The sequence below is a fragment of the Dermacentor albipictus genome, unplaced genomic scaffold (genome assembly GCF_038994185.2).
Source record: "Dermacentor albipictus isolate Rhodes 1998 colony unplaced genomic scaffold, USDA_Dalb.pri_finalv2 scaffold_57, whole genome shotgun sequence".
NCBI classification, from domain to species: Eukaryota; Metazoa; Arthropoda; class Arachnida; order Ixodida; family Ixodidae; genus Dermacentor; species Dermacentor albipictus.
In genome coordinates, this window is record NW_027225611.1 from 338,107 (window position 1) to 359,655 (window position 21,549).

The 21,549-nt window shown below is 44.4% G+C and overlaps 1 long non-coding RNA gene across 1 annotated transcript; it reads left to right on the forward strand.

Moving 5' to 3' along the window:
* Nucleotides 1–1,275: 1,275 nt before the first annotated feature.
* On the forward strand, nt 1,276–5,149 carry LOC135909827 (uncharacterized). Its single transcript, XR_010566818.2, has 3 exons — nt 1,276–1,459; nt 2,229–2,315; nt 4,961–5,149. It is a non-coding gene; the product is annotated as an uncharacterized lncRNA (long non-coding RNA).
* Nucleotides 5,150–21,549: the final 16,400 nt, after the last annotated feature.

The window sequence follows — 21,549 nt, forward strand, 5'->3', positions numbered from 1 at the left end:
CAATTGTGGAGATTGACATGATCACGACATGGAAAACTGCGCGTAAAAAATTATGGGGTTTTACGTGCGAAAACCACTTTCTGATTATGAGGCACGCCGTAGTGGAGGACTCTGGAAATTTCGACCACCTGGGGTTCTTTAACGTGCACCTAAATCTAAGTACACGGGTGTTTCCGCATGTCGCCCCCATTGAAATGCGGCCGCCGAGGCCGGGATTCGATGCCGCGACCTCGTGCTCAGCAGCGAAACACCATAGCCACAGACCAACCACGACGGATAAAAAGAAAAAAAAAACTGCGCGTAAGCGTCTATTTGCTGGAACGCACTGTAGTACTTGGTTGAAAGCACATCGTACGCCAGCGCACATTTCTGGCATATACCACATAGGACAAATGCACGCTACCGAGACATGTGGGTTTTTCGAGGAATCTTCGTGGATAGCACGATCAACACAGAAGGCACGAGCGACAGTAGTGCAACCCGCGCAGATTAAACGCACTAACACGAAAGCAAGATACGGACGACAGGGGCGTAAGCTGCGCCACACGAGCAGATTTGACGCTTTCCGACTGACACTGTTGCAACTGGCACTAAAACATCGCACACTGCACACATGTGTCCCTCGGAGATCGCGTCAACGATGTCTGAGGCCGTATAGTTGACGTTAACGACAGCAGGAAGTTATTTAAATTGAAGTGACGGCGCAGGTAACACGGGGAGCAGCGAAATGCGTAATTCACGGGTTTTATGAGAGGTAACCGAAGCGAAAATCGTTCGAATAACGTCACCGCAACGGCTTTCTATAGGGTTAACATTTTCAGATCTCGAAGGCCAAGCTTTGGCTGTCTGCAGATAGCAGAAACGATTCAAATTGAAAATGCGTTATAGAATTTCTTTCTATGCCAAACTATAGCTTACAATATAGACTTATCTGCGGTTCTGCTTGTCTTGCAACAGCTATGCGCAATTAGGCAGCCGCACAAATCCTCAGATGACACTAGCCGAGGCATTGGCCGGCCCCAGCCGACCTATTGGTGGCGCCACCCACCATCCCGTTTCCTATCCAATCCAATCCAATAAGCCTGTCGCTCTGTTTACGAGTCGGTCGGGCGTGCGAGCTGCAACGATGTGCTTGTTTGATCGTGTGTTTTTGTGTTTGCTGTAACTAAATATGACTTAGTTCGCGTGCGCATAAGTGCCACAGACAGCTTGTGTCTCGCTGCGAACTCGCCGTGTGCGTGGCGCGCCAGCCAAATGTGGACCAACGATGTTCATGCCGTGGAGTGCGTTCCCTTTGTCTCTGGTTGTCGTGGAAAGTTGGGTGGACGTCGCGAAGAAATAATGCGTATTGTTAGCGTGCCACTCCTCCTCCACTATGCACCGGTATGTCTGCTGGGAGTAACATCGAAGCATCGGCAACCTGGAGGGCGCTTTTCGACCGCGTCGTGCCATTCAAAAGGTGAGTAACCGTGCTTGCTAACTACACACGTGTTGTGCGTGCTTCTCGGTGTGGGCATAGGTTGCCTTGCGAACGTAGGAAAGAGAACTCCCACGACAACAGTGAAACCTATGCCGATGCTTGCTGGGTGTCAGAGTTTAGTTGCGCGAATTTATTGCCATAATGCGGAATTGAAAATCCTCATAAGCGTTTTCTTCTGATGAGAAAGATTAAGTTCGGAAATAATCGTGTTCATCATGCGTGCTTGTGCGTGAGCTCCCGCATTTCTGCTGATGTCGCATAATAACGACTCATCTACCTCTTGACCGATTCTCGCTGCAATGACGTTTCCTCGCTTATAAATGATTCGACGTTGTAGATAATCTGTGCTTACAAAGTTTTCGATTTAGGAGTAGTATTAGGAGAATAGAAATGTAAGCAATCACAGCGTGCTACTGGTACAGGTTTGTTTTGAAGGGGTGTTGCCATAACTTTGACGTAACTAAACATTACAAGGGATAGTCACATAAAGTCATTAAAGAAACTCTAGAATCGTTATGTAAACAAACATTCATGTAATGCGCTGCTGCTGCGTGTAAAATTCTGCCTTGTTGAAGGGGTCCCCGTTATCGTGACATTCATCAGTGACTTCGACTTTGTGCTCTGTGGCCACCCTGCACCAGTGCAGGCATTGTTTTCGTGACTGTTTTTACATGCTCCTTGCATGTGTTCACGATGTGATGGTCTTATTCTGCCACAGCTATAAGTTAACACAGAATTCTCTTTGTAGTGGTGAAGCCGTGACCCACAACAGTGTCCACATAACCCGTGGCCATGGCTGCAGCAGCACGGCATGTAATCTGGATGGACATATCAGGTATGCTTTAAGTGTACGTGTTCACAAAAGTGGGCTTCGGTATCATTAGTGGATAAGTGTATCGACATATTACTTGATGAATCTTGCTAAATAGGCTAAATATTTACGCAACTTTATTCCACTTGCTGCTTATTTGTGTTTGTAGACATTATGCACACGTAATCTTGTTCTGTTAAAACTACACCTCGCATGTCCTGACGTTTAGTATTTTTCTCGCATCAATTGCTTGGCTGCAAGTCCATTTTATTTTTGCCTATTACGCAATATGTTTCATTTTTATTTTGGTTTTATTTGTTTGGAACTGTTTCTTATGCTGTAGCATATATTTCCCTGTTTTCCTTTCTGCTTATGATACACACATGTGCTGTTTTTGTCCATGTAAGAATTCGAAGTGTAGTGTGCCATATATGTCACAGGTCTAAGCACGCAGTGTGCATACCATTGTTTAACATTGATATTTACAATTATGTCTGTTTTGTTCTCAGAATAACTGTCACTGGCTAATACACATTTGATGAACTCGAATTTCTTGAAATGAAATAGGAAGGCCAGTATTCATTGTGCTGCAGTTACTTAAGTAGTGAGGTCTTTTCTGGTAAGCTTTCTATTTTTTCTCTCTCTTTCTTCGTATTCTTTTCTTTGCAAGCTGCCCCTATTTATGCTGGTAGGCATTGTAGCAGTTGTGAGTGTGTCTAGTGCAGCAATGTCACAGCTAGGTTGCACACACTACAGGATACCAACAGATACCCATCACTGTTTTTGTGCATTTCTGAGAACCAGCTGTGTCCACTCGGCAAAACTTGTAGTGTCTATTTGAATTTGCCAATCAGTTCATGTAACTTTTCAGGACAACATTTACGCAGCGAGGGACGGGAGACCACGCAACATGACCTTGGCTAACAACTGACTGTTTAAGTTGTAGGAAGGACTAACAAAAATAGCACTCGTTGTGCACCAGTTAATTTGACGGATGGCAGAAGTTGTAATACAAAGGCATAAAATCATGATAAATGGTGTTTGCATAAAAAGAAGTAAGTGAATCGGCACACACTAGTTTCTATCCCTTGTAATCTACAAAGGATGCCTTTCTTCATGCATTGATAATGGGGGCTGCCTGACACTTATTGTTATTTATGTGGTGTGCCTGACTGATTTCTCTTGCCAATTTTCATCCATGGGCGAAAACAGATAAACAATCCTAATCCGGCCTGAAGCCCCATTGCAGATTGTGTGGCCAAGTCGGACGAGCATACTGGTCTTTTGAGTGAAATACGGTGATCTCATAGGTACATATTTAGGCACCAGCCAGTCTGCACTATGTATATTTGACCACATGTGAAAGGAATACAGTACAGTGCCTCTGACACGTAATGGACAAATTTGGTGCCACCTTTAACCAAGCAACCCTCGCTTGCCTCCTTGCCTTTCTCGATTCAATTTTCAATTCAATCAGTTCATGTAACTTTTCAGGACAAAATTTGCGCAGCGAGGGATGGGAGACCACACAACATGACTGTTGTGCATATGCTGCCTAATTTATTTTTGCTGGAAATATATGTGCATTGCAATCCACAAGTGAATTGACAAAGGCACCCAGGCATTGGAGGCTTGCTTAGTTAAAGATACCCAAAATTTGTTTTGTATCTCTGAGGGGCAATGTAGGCTATTCTTTTGATCACGTGCATATTTGGTCCAATGTACATTGGGCACGCTGACTAGCCGGTGCCTCAGCATGCGCCTAGGAGAGCACCATAATTCACTCAAAGGACCAGTGTGTTCGTCCCATTTGACCATGCATTGACACGACAAGCTGTGCACTAGATTTAGATTGTTTATCTGTTTCGTTCGCCTATGGCAACCGATTGATACAACAAAATCAGTGAGGAATACCACATCCAAAAATGGAACATGTGTCAGTCAACGCTCGTTATGATTGCATGACAAAGAGGAATACTCAATAATGACGTGGGATAGCAACCACCATGCTTATTTATTAAATTATTTTTATGCAAGCTTGTCCATCATGCTTCTACGCATTTGTTTTTCAACTTGTGCCCTTCCTCTGAAAGCAGCGCTCGGGTTTAAATGATAAAAACACCAGACATGGTGGGGTGTATTTCTTGAATTGGATGTATGCCGTCATTCAGGAGGCCAACACATGCATGACATAGTAGGCTTGGAATGTATGAGAACTGTGCCCGTAGCTGATGCAAATATTCTGTAACGACTGGCACTTGGATGTCTCTGGGATGCATTGGGTTGCCCGTGCACAAACACTCCTACGCTCATTTCCAAGCCAAGTAATTAGTGAGATTTTCTCATTCACGCTAGCAATCCACAGACACTGCTGTCCTTTGTCAAGTGGAAACCGATATAGCTAAAGTAGTTCACGAAATGTACACACGCCACAGCTGATCTACGTTGCACGTTTTTACAGCCAAGAGCAATTTCTGCTTACTGTAGTTACTGCTCCACGCAAAGGCCACACAGTGGTTCCTCAACAACTTTGTGTGAACCGACCCCACATAAATTTTTCGCAGAACTATCTATAACATCTCCAGATCGTTCTGCAGCAAGTGATACAGCGTGTATTTCTGTGGTTGATTCCCAAGTTTTGTTAATTTTCTGTGCTTTCTACCATGCAGGGTACACGTGCACTTACTTCAAGATGACGACACTCCACCTCAAGAACAGCCTCTCCTCAGTGATAAGTAGCGAGATTAAATGAAAGGAAAATATCACATCCGTAACCAGACTGATACTGTGTTTTCCTTCCATTTAACCTCCTTCTGCATTTAAGGAAGCATTGATATGCCCAATAAATGTTTTTGTTAAATATCTTTCTTTGAGTAATGTCTAACATGCAGCATATGTAGGGCCCATGTAAATGTTGACAAAAGTGCTGCATCTTCGCTGGACATACATACATGCATACAGGCTGCATATATCAAGCACCAAAGACAGTCACGCACAGGTAACATATTTAAATAAGGTCTGACTGCCATTGGGACACATGAGAAAATGTTACCACACGTGGTGGCCAATTTTGTTATAGGAGTAATATGAGCACCAGCAGTCTAATGTATAGGCTCATTAGAGATTGATTAGGAAGACGTGAGAAAGTCACAAGAAAACTGCTTTGGAGCGCACATTAGGAACACATTTCATGCTCACAAGAAAAACACTCGTCAAGAATTCTACAGAAAGACGGTGGCCAATATGTTATAGAATGACATTAGGAATACATCAGAAAATTCCAAAGAAACTCATCAGAAAGTCTAATGGCTTTGATGTCAAAACTCGTCAGACTTTCTTCTGAAACTCATCTCATATTTTCATAAGGGCGCGGTCGGATACGTCACGTCGGCGCCGCCGCGCCAAGCGCAACTCCGGCGCTCTACCATAGAATAAAGAACCAACATTAGAGACGGGAAACTACCGTCGGCCGTGGTACGAAAATAAGCAGCGGCAGCGCATGGAACCTACTTAGGTAGACGCCAGATGGCGCTGCTCAGCCCGGAAGCATAATTACGTTTTTTTTTTAAGAGCCAAATCCAATACGGCCGTTTTTCGCCGGTAGCGTACGCTGGTACGCACCGTGCTTGCCCTGCCGGCTGTGCGGCATGCCTCTGCCTTGGCTGCCGAGTAGCTAGTGCGTTCAATTTGCCAGGAGACCGAAGAGCCTCTACTGACGCCCATACAAACAAGCCACAAGTGAGTGAACAGAACGTGGGGCTTTATTGACACAAGAGAAGCAGTGTACATTCTCGTGCAATGGCAGAAATAAAATTTCCATGTCAAGATAGGCTGGAATCATTGACGCGAGCTCGTAAAACGGAGACCGTCGTCGTCGCACAGGGCAGTCTGGTAACGAGCGACAACCATCGGCGCAAGCGGATTGGACAGAGTGTACAATCTGTTTGCCGCAGCAGTCACCGTTAAAGATGAGCAACTTGCACTGCTAAGCCGTCAGGTTATGCAGGCATCTGCTGCGGCAGCTAACACAGCGACATGGACTACCCGGCATTTTAGCGTTAACTCCTTTCCAACCTGCACATTTCTTTCGGGGGCCACTAATGTGGTGGCTCACACTTGGTGTCCCACTTTGTCTCAATATGAAGAAGTAGCTTTCGTGGGCATCACCTTCGGCAGCCATTTTTGCCATCTTTCCTCTCGTTTATTTCATAACGAGGGTCTTGAATTTGGCAACAATGATGCCTTCAAGTCGCATGTGTGGGTTTATTGACCGGTAGGCTTCACCCAAAGAGATCGTCTTCGTTACGCCTGCGGCAGAAAGGATGTTCAGCAGCCGCCGCCAAAGTTTGTGAGCGGTGGCGCTGGCTAATACTCCCAGGGATCTACTAAGAAACATAAATACCCAAGAAAGTGGAAGGGGAAACAGTGCCGCGGTAGCTCAATTGGCGAAATGCTAAGCTTGTGGGATCCTAACCCACCTGCTGCAAGTTGTTTTTTCATCCATTTTCATTTCCATCGATTTATCATTTCTTTATTTCGTTTATTACGCACAAGTAATTTCTCCTATGCTGTCCTTTGTGTCGGTGTTTGTTGGCTTCGTAATATATGACTAATAAAATCGGGCCCCTCGGCTAACCCCCTTTCCTCTCGTTTATTATATAATGAGGGTCTCGAATGCGGCAACATTGATACCTTTAGCTAGCATGTGTGGGTTTATTGACCGGTAGCCTTCACCGAAAAAGACAACGTTCTCGTGACGCCTGCGGTAGAAAGGATATTTCACATCCGCCGCCAAGGTCTGTGAGTGGTGGCGCTCCCTAACACTCCCAGGGTTGGTTGTACCAGGAAACATAAATACCCAAGAAAGTGGAAGGGGAAACGGAGCCGCGGTAGCTCAATTGGTAGAGCATTGCCCGTGAAATGCGAAGGTTGTGTGATCCTTATCCACCTGAGGCAGGTTGTTTTTTCATCCACTTTAATTTACATTGATTTATTATTTCTTTATTTTACTTTTAAACACAAGTAATTTCCCCTATGTTGTCCTTGTTGTCGGTGTTTGCTGGGTTCTTATGATAGACAGTCACTGGTATTAAGTATCAGCGAAGAATCGGTTGACGTTTCTGTTTGGATGAAAATGAGTGATCTCTAACGAGAATGGGGAATGAGAAAGGTTGTATTTATAGAAAAAAAATTACACTTGGCACAAACGGAACTGACTTGGCCAGGAAGCTGATTAAGGGCAAAGTCACGGAACTCTTTTGGCCAGCGTCCTCCGTGCTTGGTCGCAATTTGCCGGTGCATCTGAACATGAAGAATTTCTAGAAAGTCCTTTTTGAGTTACCTGGATGACTCGGCCAAATGTCCATGCTGGTGGAATGGTGGCTGAAGCTCTTTACAGCCTTGACACAGTCCTCTGCAGACTTGATATCTCATCCAAATTGTGCATGCGCTTTTATGTTCGTGGTGTAAAAGCCTTGCAAATTCGGCTCCAGCCCCTTCATGTTGTAGATGGGAGCTCCTGTGATGACAAAGATGTGCTAGGCACAGACTCTTGGGGCAGAACAGTGACACATGAGATACAGCACAGATGAGCCAAACTCATGTAGTGTTTACTTTTATGTTCGAGCCAATTATACTGAACCATAAATATGAAAAAAAAACATTCATATCTGCTGCAAACAAATGATATGTATCTCAAGACTAGCAAGCCAATACAGCATATATCAAGCAAACTTATTTATGAAGCAGGTGTTTACCTTCTAATAGCACCCAAAGTCCACACAATGGCCTTGTAGAAGGCAGCAGCTACTGTTTAGTGCGTGGAGTGTGTTGCTTTACACTGGTGCCGTCCTCATTACTGCACGTCTGGAACAGAATGTTTGACTGCATCAGATATTCAAAAGGCACAATTTTACAATATGAAATGCGAAAAGGTGCGACATATATATTGTAATGGTTAGCGACTACCGAACACATGCAAATGTACGCTATCTGTTCTAGGGTGCTTAAGCAGCATGTTAAATAAATATTGCTATTGTCCATAAAATTGATGTCGGCCTAAATACAATGCATGTACACCGCTTATGTATTAGGATCACAAATGAGAACATTTGTGCACTCATCTATACACTAGAAGAGGTCACATTGCTGGTTCCACAAGCAAATGCATGAAAGTCATGAAGCTATTGGAACTGATGCATTATTTTTCTGCACGGACGTGATGCACCACTTCACTACTGCAAAAATAAATACGCTGCGGAAAAACAAACTGAACAGCAAGAACATTTTGAACCAACAAGTACGAAATATGGTTAAATTATTATGCTTGCAACTGTTTAATACATTAAATTCTGTACTTTCACTTCATTTTACCAAAGGAGTATGCGGTTCTGTGCACGAAAGAAGTTGCCGGCCGACTCTAAAATGTTTTCTATGTATATTGATAAGGCTACTCAGTCACCCATGGCCACGGCTACAATAAGATGGAAAATGTGACGCACGTTCTGATATCGCTCTCTCTTTCTTTCCTGATTGTGTGCGTATAACGACAGTCTCGCAACTAAAGGTTTATTCAGGAAACAGCAACCGAGAATCCTGACTGCCCATATGTAATGCAGGATCTAGTTGGTTAACGTGTCTTCCCCTGTACGTTAATAGGACGAATGTTATATAACGATTCATGCAGCGGTGTTAAGCGACTCACCGTTATTACCGTTGTCAGCCGGAGCAGAATACAGTTCCCGTTCGATGTAGACGTGTTCCGAACGGCTTACGACCGAAACCTAGCTTTCGGGCTTACATGTCCGCTTGCGAACACGTCACTTCACCCCAAGTGAAATAACGCGAGGCGTCGAAGCGCAATAAATTAGTTTTAGCAACAAAGAAGCAACCAGTCCACGTGTGCGAAGGAATTATTCCGTGCGGCTGTGCACTCGAAAATACCGGTAAAAATTGTAAATATAGGCCAGAGGTCAAGTGAAAGATCGATGATGCTGAACGCTATTAGCGTGTATAGGGATAGAGAAACGATAAACTTACAAATCAAGAGTACAATGAGTACCGATGGTAATTTTGTCCTCTTTTTATCTAATAAAAATGCTTCGATAATGTAGGAGAAAGCTTGTAAGGTAAAATTGCGCTCGTTACGGCGCCTCTAGCGGGAAATATTGGAACCAAGGTAAGCATCCCGAAGTGATCCTATTATGCTGGGTTTATTACCCGCAGTGCGCGGTCAATTTTTGCGCCCGCTGTGGCCATTTATTGAGCTTGAGAGTGTGCGGGGCCTGGCTCTAGAGTGCAACCACTTGTGAAGCGGCGCAGCGGCCGCAGCTAGAGAAGCGCATGTGCAGTTAATGCGCAGAACATCATTCCATCTATTGCGTGACGTTCCAATTCCATTCGCCACTCGGACCTGTGTCTGTAGAGTGCCTCCCTCCCTTCGTACAGATTTCGTGCGTGTTTTAACGCGATAGCGTTAAGGAGCTCGTGTCGCAGAAAAGCCGGTGTCGTCGGCGTCGGCGTCCACGGCATTGACCGTGATCAATAAATCACGGCAGGGACTTCATAAATAAAAAGCAACTTCCAAGATGTGCTGGGTGGGAATCGAACAAGGGTCTCCGGAGTGTGAGACGGAGCCGCTACCACTCAGCCACGAGTTCGATGCTTCCAAGCGGTACAAACGCGCCTCTAGTGAATGCGGTGTTGCCTTCGAAACGAGCCGTGGAAAGTTATACTGCGGTGTATATCGGTAATTATGAACATGTAACTTACAGAAGTCGCAATTACACGAGTAGCGAAGTGCGTTTCCGCTGCATTTCTTCTGCGCTTTCCGCACACGCAGAGCCATCTTGCGGCAAACACAGAAGACCCCCTCCTCTCCATGTATGGCGCTGCCCCGACAGATGGCGCGCCACGAGCGCATTGGAGCTGCGAGGACCGGTGCGAGGCGTTTCGCGGCCCCGACTCCCTCTCCCCTGACAACGCTTCGCCTTGCTCCCTCTGCAGAATAAAGCGTCCTTCCTTTCTTTAGATCGCTATCTGTCTATCTCTCTGCCAGTGCCGATCACGACGTTTGGCTGGCGTGCATCATTTCCCCCTCCGAGATACCGAGTTCTTCGGTTCGTTCCGCTTGCTCAGGCGCACGTTTCGTTGCTGCGCCGAACGCCGCGTTGCTCGGCCATATGGCACGGCGCTCACCGCGTCCGATGCGGGGCGCCTCGTAAGTGATGGCTGCCCTGTAACCCACTGTCTTAGACCCCTTGGCGGGTCGACGGGAACGCTGTCGCGTTCCGCTCTTGAAGGCGAAGCTTAAGCGTCCTCAAATTTTTTTCTCCCTCTTTGTGGTCTGCTTCGGATTCCTTCTCGGCAATGGCGTGGACATACCCCGCGCGAGGAAACATTATTCTCCATATGTAGGTGTATCGTCTGCGTCGCAAGAGGTCTCTCTACATAAAAGAGATCGTCTACAAGCGTCCGGAGTTCGGCAAGTACCACCACCTCCTACAGGAGCTGCAGCAGAGCGATCCTGAACATCACCAAGTATTTTAGGTAAATGAAAGCGAGGTACATAACACCCGTATTGCTTTCGGGATTGTGTAGATCGAGCATGCTGAAATATATTGTGCCTAATTTTCGTGCATTTCTCGAACGCAGGATGACAAAGGCATCTTTCGACAAGTTGTTGAGCCTTGTCTACCAGCGGCTCATCCATCCTTTAATGCACAGGAGGCCTGTCTCTCCAGCAGAAAAGCTTGCGGTGACACTGAGGTATTATATATGCTGTTCATATTTTCTTAGAAATTAAACAATGCGGTGACGTGCCGACGTACGTGCATAGTGAAGTTCGAAAATTACTTTCTTTTTTCTTCACATCTGCTTCAGAGGGCACGTCGTATAAAGTTAAACATATTCCGAAATTATTTTTTTATTCGCCTATCCTCAGCATACTTGTAACAAGCTGAACCGCAAGACTTGTGAGCTATGTGGAGAAGCTGAGCTTCGAACAATCTTGGCACCGCAGCGGGAAAGCGCAGGGGCCATAGAGCAAAGAAATGCTGCGACAGCTGCATGCGGTAGAGTCGAAAAATATGCGGGTGGGCAGATGACATTAAAAAGCGCGTAAATCGGTGGAGTGAGTGGCCGCTGCTGGGTGTAAAAAGTGCCTTTGTCACGCTCGATCGTGTTGCTCGCAAAGGGCTCCATGTAAAATAACACCCTCTCACATATTTTTTTGTGGCGTCTCCGTATTTATAGACCCTCCCTGTAAGCTCAGGTTCGGTTCTGTGATAGAAAAAGCAGCGGAATTCTTTGCTCTGCTGACAATGACTATTTCTTCGTTTAAAAAAACTGATACGACATTGTCTTGCCCTTGGCGTCTCGGTGGAGGTAAGACACTGCCCCTCACACTGTGATGGTTTAAAAATGTGAAAGTGCATTTCAATTACTAACTTATTCTATTTTTGGCGCAGCTGATGTCCGTCGCAGCTACCAGTTTTTTCCCGAAAATATTTTTCCTATTTGAAGTTCCCAATTTTTCAGAATTTCGGAAAGTTCTTAAACATCCATATATTTGCTTTCCTGAACTTCCCTATGCGTTATATTTAGGTTAATAACGCTTTACGTTATTCTTTTGTTCAGTTCATTGCCATTGGCTGCCTCTCTATCGGTCTATAGTACTTGTTAGTTAGGCCGATACACCGACAAACCATTCCTGTTACTATGTGTGGGTATTGTAGTATTTGTGAAACGCGATGGATTTATTATACCTTTTAATGTGTTGGTGTCAATAAATTTCATTGTAAACATAGATATTAACGCATTTCAACATTAAAAAACTGTTCCATTAAAACTTTTCCAGATTCCTAGCTACATGAGGGTTCGCGCATGATATTGCCATGAGTTACTGAATGCATGGATCGACGATGTCAAACATCCTGAAAGAGACGCTGCCAGCAATCTGGGATTTCTTGAAGCCCCTTCTGCGAGCACGTCCAAGTGAACAGAAGTGGCGGAAGATAGTTGCAGGGTACAATGATAAATTGAAATTTCCGAATACTATAGGGAGGATCGAAAGAAAACACTTTGCTATTAAATTCCCCAACAACAGTAGGTCCGACTGCTAAAAGTACAAGGGATTCTACTCATTGCTAATGCTGCCTGTACCTAATGCTAGTTATAGATTTATTATGGTGGATATTGGAGCATAAGGCCGATATTACGATTGTAATTTTTTCAAGAAGAGTCCCATCGAGACTTTCTTTGAAGAGGGAGCGTTAAGGCTCCCTGCCGGAGTTTCCAAGTGGCCTGTGTGTTTGGTTACAGATGCAGCATTTCCAATGCGCACCCACCTGATGCGGCCATACCCTAGTGGGAAACTGATTGAGGCAAATAAATCTTCAACTACCGCCTCTCCGGAGCACGCAGATGTATTGAAAATGCTTTTAGCATTTTAGTGTCTCGATGGCGGGTTTTTCTCGGAACTGTGCAATGTGAGCCAGAGCTTCTCAGCAGCGCTGTCTGTCTGCATATCTATCTTATGACAGACATTGCATATTGCCCTGATGGTTACGGTGATAAGACATGTGGACAATGAATGGTGGAGAGTGGTGCCACACTATCATCCAAATTGGAACCCAGGCACTACCATCAAACAACCGCGCCACTTCAGCTGTCATGGCAATGAGGGAAGAAATAGCAGATAATTTCATGTCTGCAGAAGGCACATTGCCGTGGCAGGTGAACGTTGTCAGGCGGTGCTGAAATCCAAACTCTCTACCTTCATCTTTTGTACCCCTACAACTTCTAATGGTTAAATTGCACCACTTTGTATATATGTACTGTTAGATACGGGACCTTTTCCTGAGCCTCCTTCGAGTTCACGAGACCACATCAAATCGCGCCACAGCTAATTAAGGTGCGCAGAAGCACATCCCTATTGAAAATCCCAGCATTGCCCATCATGAATTTTATGCTGGGCATGATGTAAAATGTGCTGGGCATGATGGAAAACATGGTGGTTATGGTGGAATTCATCGAGGGTATAATGGGTGGATTGTGGGTACAGTGGTAGATGGTGGGATGTATTGGTGGGATACATACTGGGTGACTTGTCTCAATGGTGGGCGGGCTGGGTGAATGGTGGGTGTAGTGGGTGGATGGTGGGATGACTACTGGGTGACCTGTGTAAATGGTGGGTGAATGCTGGGCGTGCTGGGCGGATGGTGGGTACATACTGGGTGAACTGTGGGAATGGTGGGTGAATGATGGATGTGCTGGGTGAATACTGCATGTACGTACTGGGTGAAATGTAAATGGTGGGTAAATGGTGTGCATGCTGGGTGAATGGTGGGTGTACTCGGTGGTTCGTGAAACACATAGTGGAAGAAAAATGAGCGAATATATGTGACAGCCAGAACATGACTGGTGTGTGTGTCAATGGTTGTAACGATTGGAGTGATAATGGTGGGTGCCTAATGTGTACATGATTGTTTGATTTGCCAAATGGTACCAATGCATGTAGTCCAATTTTTCACGTATATAAACGTGCATGCACATGTACTTTGCTATTATAACATTTATTCTAATATTTCAGCATATTATTTCATAATGCATGCCTAATACATAAAACATGTAGTTTAAAATATCTTGACGTAATGACTAATGAATGCGTACCGTTCCTACACTTCGTAGAAAGGCATGAAAGGAAGCGCTTATGATAATGAAAGGTTCTGCTTGTAGCTTTCATAAAATCAACTTTGAGTGATGTGCTCAAAGCCAGTAGTTGTGCCTAAAATTTGTGTTACATAATGCATGATTCTACTTATGTTACACTATACTAAACATTACGTGAGAACCACAAAAGAGTTCCACATTGTGATGGTAAGAAAGGGTATTTGCTAAACACAAATGCTGGGCTTACAGATGGTTTGGCAGTTCTGTAACTCAGAAAAGCAGACCCGTTCGCTCAGTATATATCTCATTTTAGCAGTAGTGTGACATAGCAGCTTATTATTTAGTTAGCGGGTAGATATCATCATCTGTGCCATTGTCCAGACCAATGCATATAAACATCCTGCATGCATAACAATTTGGTGGCAAAGCCAATTACCAAACTAACAATATAGTGTAGAATCATACTGCAGCACAAGCTTAAATTAATTTCTTTGTGGCTTCATGATAATGATATATATATATATATATATATATATATATATATATATATATATATATATATACTTGAATGGAGTAACTATAGATGGCACTACCTATAGTACTGCTGAATTCATGTCGCCACAATGCAACAACTAGTGTTGAGTAATATCTCCAAATGTCTTCCTAACTTAAAAAGGCAACAGTGCACAGATGAGAACTTTGTACTTGGGGCTAATGATATGAAGAAATGACATACACTACTCCAGACAAATAAACAATTATATTTGCCTTTAATGTGGTGGAAGAGCGCCAGCACTGGGGACATGCTGAAATTTTGATAAATCAACCCGAGATTCACGTACTGCAACAAGTTTAAATAATTTTGCTTTATAGTACGATTTCTGCAGCTGGATTGCTATGATATTTCAACCCCACTAGAGGTATTTTACTGTCAAGCAGAAACATCTTTAAGAGGACACTTATTAAAGAAGGCGAACAATACAAAATTAGTCACAATGTGACATCATGTCCCACTTCAAGAACACAACCTGATCAATAACTAAAAATTGAGAGATTAAGGATATGTAAATTTTTTAGCACAAAAAAAAAGAAAAGTATAAAAAAACACTCGCTCAAACAGGATTCGAACTTTGCACCTAAGAATCACGAGCCTAGAATCTTACCACTGCACCTTTTTTTTATTTCCTTTTTACATAGCAGGTACCATGCATGGAAGCGTTCTTTCTTCACAGCTTTTCTAACACACACACACACATACCCAGCGAACTGCACATCTATATAAGTATTCATCTTTGCTGCAGGCGCTTCTGCCACACCTGCCATCGCTTGCAAAACTCATCTTCGCCGCCCAGCAGCGAACTTGTATACGCAAAAGCATCACAAAAGTGCGTCCACGCAGGTTTCGCGTTTTCTAGTGCTCGGACGTAATCAGTTCGGGATCTCCAAATTGCATACAAACCTAGTAGTAACAGGGTTTGAACACTGTTGTTATTTTTGTCATCTTCCAGTGTCAGATATTCTTACCACTGCACCATGGCGCAGTGCGTTTTTAGTGTACATTTTGCCTATGTCAACAGTAAAAATCGCTGTCTGCGTTGCTGTTTACATTTGTATTTTAAAAGCCAAGATGCGCGGTCCCTCCACCGCGTCAGCTGCCGCATCTCTAGAAGAGCACAAGTGTTATTACCATCGACAGGTACATCGTGGAGCGATAAAACATCGATTTAGCTGTACGATATGCATATTGAATAAGAAATTCAGAAATAGACAACGGTGACCGGGGACACTGTTAGGGTTGTTACTGCTGATTTCGACAGTAGTCTCTCGCTCTTTACACTTTTGAGCGCGCACATAATTCGTGTGCTCAAGGCAAAATAGCTACATAAACATACGTGGATGAGTCTTCATTCTGACAGCATGCTGCCTTCTCACGGCAGTGCTGTACCACATTAATGAGACCCGAGTGAGACAGGTTTTCATGCAACTTTGTGGAACAACCCAAAACTTCTTTTCCCCTTCGCATAAGCTTGTGCACTAATTCTAGGAAATTAACTAATGTGTCAGTGTAACCGCACACGTAAGTCCACAGGCTTGTGTGCACACATCTTACCAAATAAAACAAAACGGATACGCAGCCATTACCGCAGATGGTATGATTTTGATCACCGGCGTATTTTGAGGAGGCGGGTAGGGCGTTGCTGGTGCCGCGTCGTCACGGCACAATTATAACAATTGGCCAGGTCGACTTTATTACCGGTGTCGGTGCTATCAACATTTCCGGCTTGAGAGAAGCACGATTGAATACCATGGAAGAGAAAAGTACAGTGCACACCCACCGTTGCGAAACTGACAAACAATTTTAAAGGGCCGCGACGGAAAGCGCTTCTGTTGTGACATCAGAACTCTTGGCCGTCGCGACCGAATGTTTCTGTTGCGACGTCAGAATTGCCGTCGTAACGTCAGAGTCGCTGTCATGATAGAAAGATGTTGTTGCGACTTCAGAACTCTTGTTGTCGCGACAGAACGTTTCTGTTGCGAATTCAGAGATCTTGGTCTTCGCGACAGAGTGCTTCTGTCGTAACGTCAGGAATGTCTGTCAACTACGGAAACGTCAGGAACTTCTGTCGTACAACAGAAATTTCTCTAGTTGCGACATGAATTCCTGTTGTCTTTTTCAACTGGGGTACCTTGTGAATTCTATCCCAGACGCAAGTAAATCACAAAATTAATGAAGACACACTGAATAAAACCGCGCATAAGCCGCCGCGTCTATTCGCTGGAAAGCACGGCAGCACTTGGCTGCGAACACATTGTACACCGCCGCACATTTCTGGCACCCACCACATAGGCACATTCACGCGGCAGCGACATGCGGTTTTTCGAGGAATATTCGTGGGCCGCACGATACATACAGAAGGCATGGACGACAGGAGCGCAATACGCACACATTCCCCACACCAACACGAAAGCAATGAAGATGACACGGGTGTAACCCGCGCCACACGAGCGATTAATCCTTGTACATTTGATTCTTTCTGACTGAACAAGTTACAACGCGCACGGAAACATCGCACACTGGACGTGTACCTCCGAGATTATGTCAATAATTTCTAATGTTTCAGTAGAGGGTGACGACGGCAACAAGTCGTTTAAAACGAAGTGACGGCGCAGGTAGTACGGGCCAATGCACGGGCAGTAGCGCAAGGCGTCGTGGGTGGGCATGGATGGGCTTAAAAACAGCTGAAAGTAGGCGGCAAACTTTCCGGAAGGGTGCAAAGACTTGGCTCGCCAGCCTCGACTAAGCACGGCGGACCGCACAAGCCAGTGGAGTTCTGGGCTAGGGGCTCCACCCCCTCGCTTTCCACACCTATTTTTTTTACTTTTTTACTAAACCTTTATATATATATTTGTTCAAATCACAGCCCAGAAAAGGCTTCTCGAAGGCCATCTTTTTACTGCTCGCATGCGGCGGAAGTTACTGGATATCGAAAATACGTCATATAATTTCTTTCTGCGCTAAAGTACAGCGAATAATATAAACTGTGGAATGGTTGTTTATGATTTGCAACATCTATATGTTGTTGGGCTCAACAAGGCACAAAGCGAGTGGGTGCTGGTTATTATTTTAGTCATCGCGGAGGCCAAACAAACTCCCAATTTCACAGGTAGTGCCACCCACCGCCCCGTTTCAAAGAGGTTGCTCATAGTATCTATCCACCAATCTTATTCCCTTGTTTACATGTGCTGTCGGTCGTACGAGTTGCTACGATGTGTTTGTTGGATCGTTTTTTTGCGTTTGCTGTAATGAATTGTGACTTAGTTCGCGTGCACGAAAGTGCCAGAAGATAGCTTGTGTCTCGCTGCAAACTCGCGGTATGCGTGGTGCGCCAGGCAAACGTGGACCAACGATTTTCATGCCATGGAGTGCGTTCCCTTTGTCCCTGGTTGTTGTGGAGAGTTCGGTGGACGCCCAAAAGAAATGATGCGCATTATTAGCGTTCCGCAGGTCGTCCACTACGCAACGGCATGTATGCGCGAATAACTTTGCAGCTCCGGCAACTTGGAGGGCGCTTTTCGACCGCATCGTACAATTTAAAAAGTGAGTACACGCATGCTGTGCTTGCTTCTCGTGTGTGCATAGAGTGCCTTGCGAGCGTAGGAAATCGAACTCCCACGACGATATTGACTGTGCTGATGCTTGCTGAGCATTGGTTGACATAATTTGCTTGCGCAAGTTTGTTGGCTTAATGCTAAATTGAATATCTTGGTGAGCGTTTCCTTCCGGTGCGAGGGATTAGGTTCGGCAACAGTCCTCATTTGCGTGAGCTGCCACTTTTCTGCTGAAGTTGGATAATAAAGACTCATCTGCCTCTTTACTTATTCTTACTGCAATGACGTTTCCTCTCTTATGCTTCGAGGTTGTAAATAATCTCTGCTTACGCGGTTGTCGGTTTGCGAGCAGTTATAGGGAAAAAGTAAAAACACCATGCGAGCGGTCTTGCGCGCGACAGTGACGCGATGTAGATGGCTGTCGCGCTAGCTTGTTCCATACAAGTCGTACCCTATGCCAGCGACGACATTGAGAGCCGTCTCCCCGGTGTTGCCGGTATGAGGGCAGCAAATACGCGCCAAAAGTGTGCTTTATTAATTTAGGACACTGTGTTTTACTCAAAGGAGCAGCGTAAAACATTTCTTTAAAGTCTTGCAGTACGTTCTTAACCTTGCACGTATCAAAATAGTCGTTTGCTTGTTCCGTGCAACAAGCGGTAGTACTGAACTGATGTACATCCAGTTCTGGCTTCGCGCTATTGTCTGTTCGCTCATAGCACTTCTGGGTGACGAGCGACGAATTCTAGATTTCCAGAACCAGGCGACAAGAACGAGCGATATGTTCGCGCGACGACCCATTTTCTCGCTCAAAGCCGTCGCGCACAATATCGCCGGTTCGGGCAAAAAAATTTAAGCAATTACGGCTTGCTACTACTACAGCTTACGTTTTGAGACAAGGTGTTTTGACATAACTTTGACATAACTAGATGTCAGATAAATATGTAGGATTTCTAAATTCTTTTCACCTAGCAATAAAATACACATCAACATTTTCAATGAAGCGCATAAACTTTTTCAACACAACAATATACATTGACACTGGGACACTAATGACAATGCTGTATGGAAACCTTTTGACAAATAACAGTACCTAGAATATATAAGCCACCATCAAGCCACATTGCAAGAAGGCATCTTTAAAGGCCAAGCACATGGCTACATCGCATGTGTGTTGACAACCAAGACTACATACATAGATTTGATCACCTTAAAGAAACCCTATCAAACGGGAACCACCCAAAGAGTGCCCTTCAGAAAGCCTGCACCGATGCAACCAAACTTGATTGAGCCGAGGTGCTCAAGCCCCACCCTAGGATCACAAGAACAGCGCCTCTTCTTACTACTAAATTCTCAAACACACTCCCAAACGTGAACAACATCCTCAATAAATACTACCCAATTCTCACCAGCAACCAGAAACAAGATTTTTCCTGCCCTGCCCAGAGTAGTCTTGAGATGCAACACTATAATATCAAGGATATTCTTGTACGCGCCAAACTAAAAACAAAAACGAAGTTAGGAACCAGTCCCTGTGGCCGCCCGGGTGCTCTACATGCAAACATATTTAATCTACTACTACAGTAGTAAGTACAGCATCAAATTACTCAAACAGGGTAACTTCGAGCTTCATCTGCACATCAAGCAATGTAGTCTACTGTCTAGATTGTGCCACTTGTAGCAAATAATACATAGGTGAGACAGGACAAAAATTCATAAAAGACTCAACGGTCACCGCGCAGATACAAAACAATTTACCTAAAGCAGTAGCAAGCCACTTCAATGAACATGTCATATATGTGAAAAGCAAGGCTCTATAGACTACAAATTTCCGCTCACCTCGCTAAAGGAAATATATGGAATCCTACCTCATACACAAGTTTAAATGCCTACATTTAATGGGAATCAATTTAACACATAGCAACTTAGAATCTAAAAACTTTAAAGCTGTACCTTAAATCGGAAAGCCTCATGTCATCAACCAAGGCACAAAACACATTGTGCCACCAGCTAAACTTAATTCTTAACCTCACCTATACCACCGTTTCCAATTTTTACCTGCTTACCACTCAATTTAATATATTCTTTCATATTTTAACGTTTATATCAACTGTATGACCCTTTTCCCATGTACACCTGCCTCCACCCGCTTTTACTCATGTCACCCTCCTATTTGTTATTCCAGTTTCAGTTCCCCCCTTTTTTGTCTGTTTTCTATCATATTTTTTTAACACCCTCACCAGCACAACCCAAAGTCCCAGATGCCACGATGCCTTTTTCTGCGCATCAGTCACACAGGGTACCACTAGCTCTATATACTACCATGACGACACCTACGTTGAGCTACTGAGGCTGACATCCCTAAAACACCATGCTTGTGCCTGCCAGCTACCACATTCATTGCATCCCAGACTCCTTGTCGCCATCTTACCTTCTTCAAAATTACCCGACGCGTTGCTACTACGCTACTCAAGTCATTCTTTCAACTGATGTCTTTTGGGGTCTTTTTTGTTACTTGTGCACTGACCGCCTGACCAGCTCTTCTAAAACGGCAGAAACATGCCGCCAATGACATTCCTGAATGCTCCCTAACCCCTCACTTCCCCAACACGCTCCCATGCCCTTATTTTTCTTGTCTTTCTTTTTTTTGCCTCTTGGCATCTCTCTTTTTCTCCTTTTCTTTCGTTTCTTTTCTCGCCGCCTTCCTATTCTCAGGGTCTTGTGCCCTCGCCTTAGGAACCATGATTACAGACGACAGCGCTCATTCTCTTTAAAGTCTCTCTCTTTACAACCAGCTGCCACTGACAACAACCACACGTGACGTCACCCTACTAGCCCTTTAAGACTAACATGCCGAGGCTGACCAGGCCGCTTTTGACGAAGATAGCTCCTATCAAAACGCTGGCCAGCCTTTCTGAGGCACCTCATCCATGTTTATAACCTTTATACCACAGTGTGCTATTCCATCTGTCCGCCCCTTTCTTGATTTTGGATGTGCTGATTATTGAAATTTGTAAGATATGGCCTATCACCACTTTCGGCATACTTTCAGTGATCTCATTTTATTTAAGCATAAGAATGAGGAAAGATCTGCTACACAAAGAAAGCACCTCGTACATTAGTCGCACGTACGCTCTGATCTGGATAGCTGATCTTGTTCTACGCAAAGCATCCTAAAATTTTCATGCCTCTCCTCGTTGCCAAGAAAAGCAAGGTGCTGGGTATCATGCAGAATTGCAGCGCTTTCCGCCAGCCTGGATTAGAATGGACTATATAGTGTGGCTGTAACTGGCATTCTTCTTCCAAGATTCAATTGTTTTATAGATCAAAGTACCAGTTACTCTTGTAGTCGCATCAACACTTTGCCGCAATTTCATTTCCTACAGAAATATGTTTTTTTTAAACAGACGAGCATGAAAGATTCCTCTGTATTACGTTAAGATTCTTATTTAGGCTTTTTTTTACATTGAAGATGTAGGTT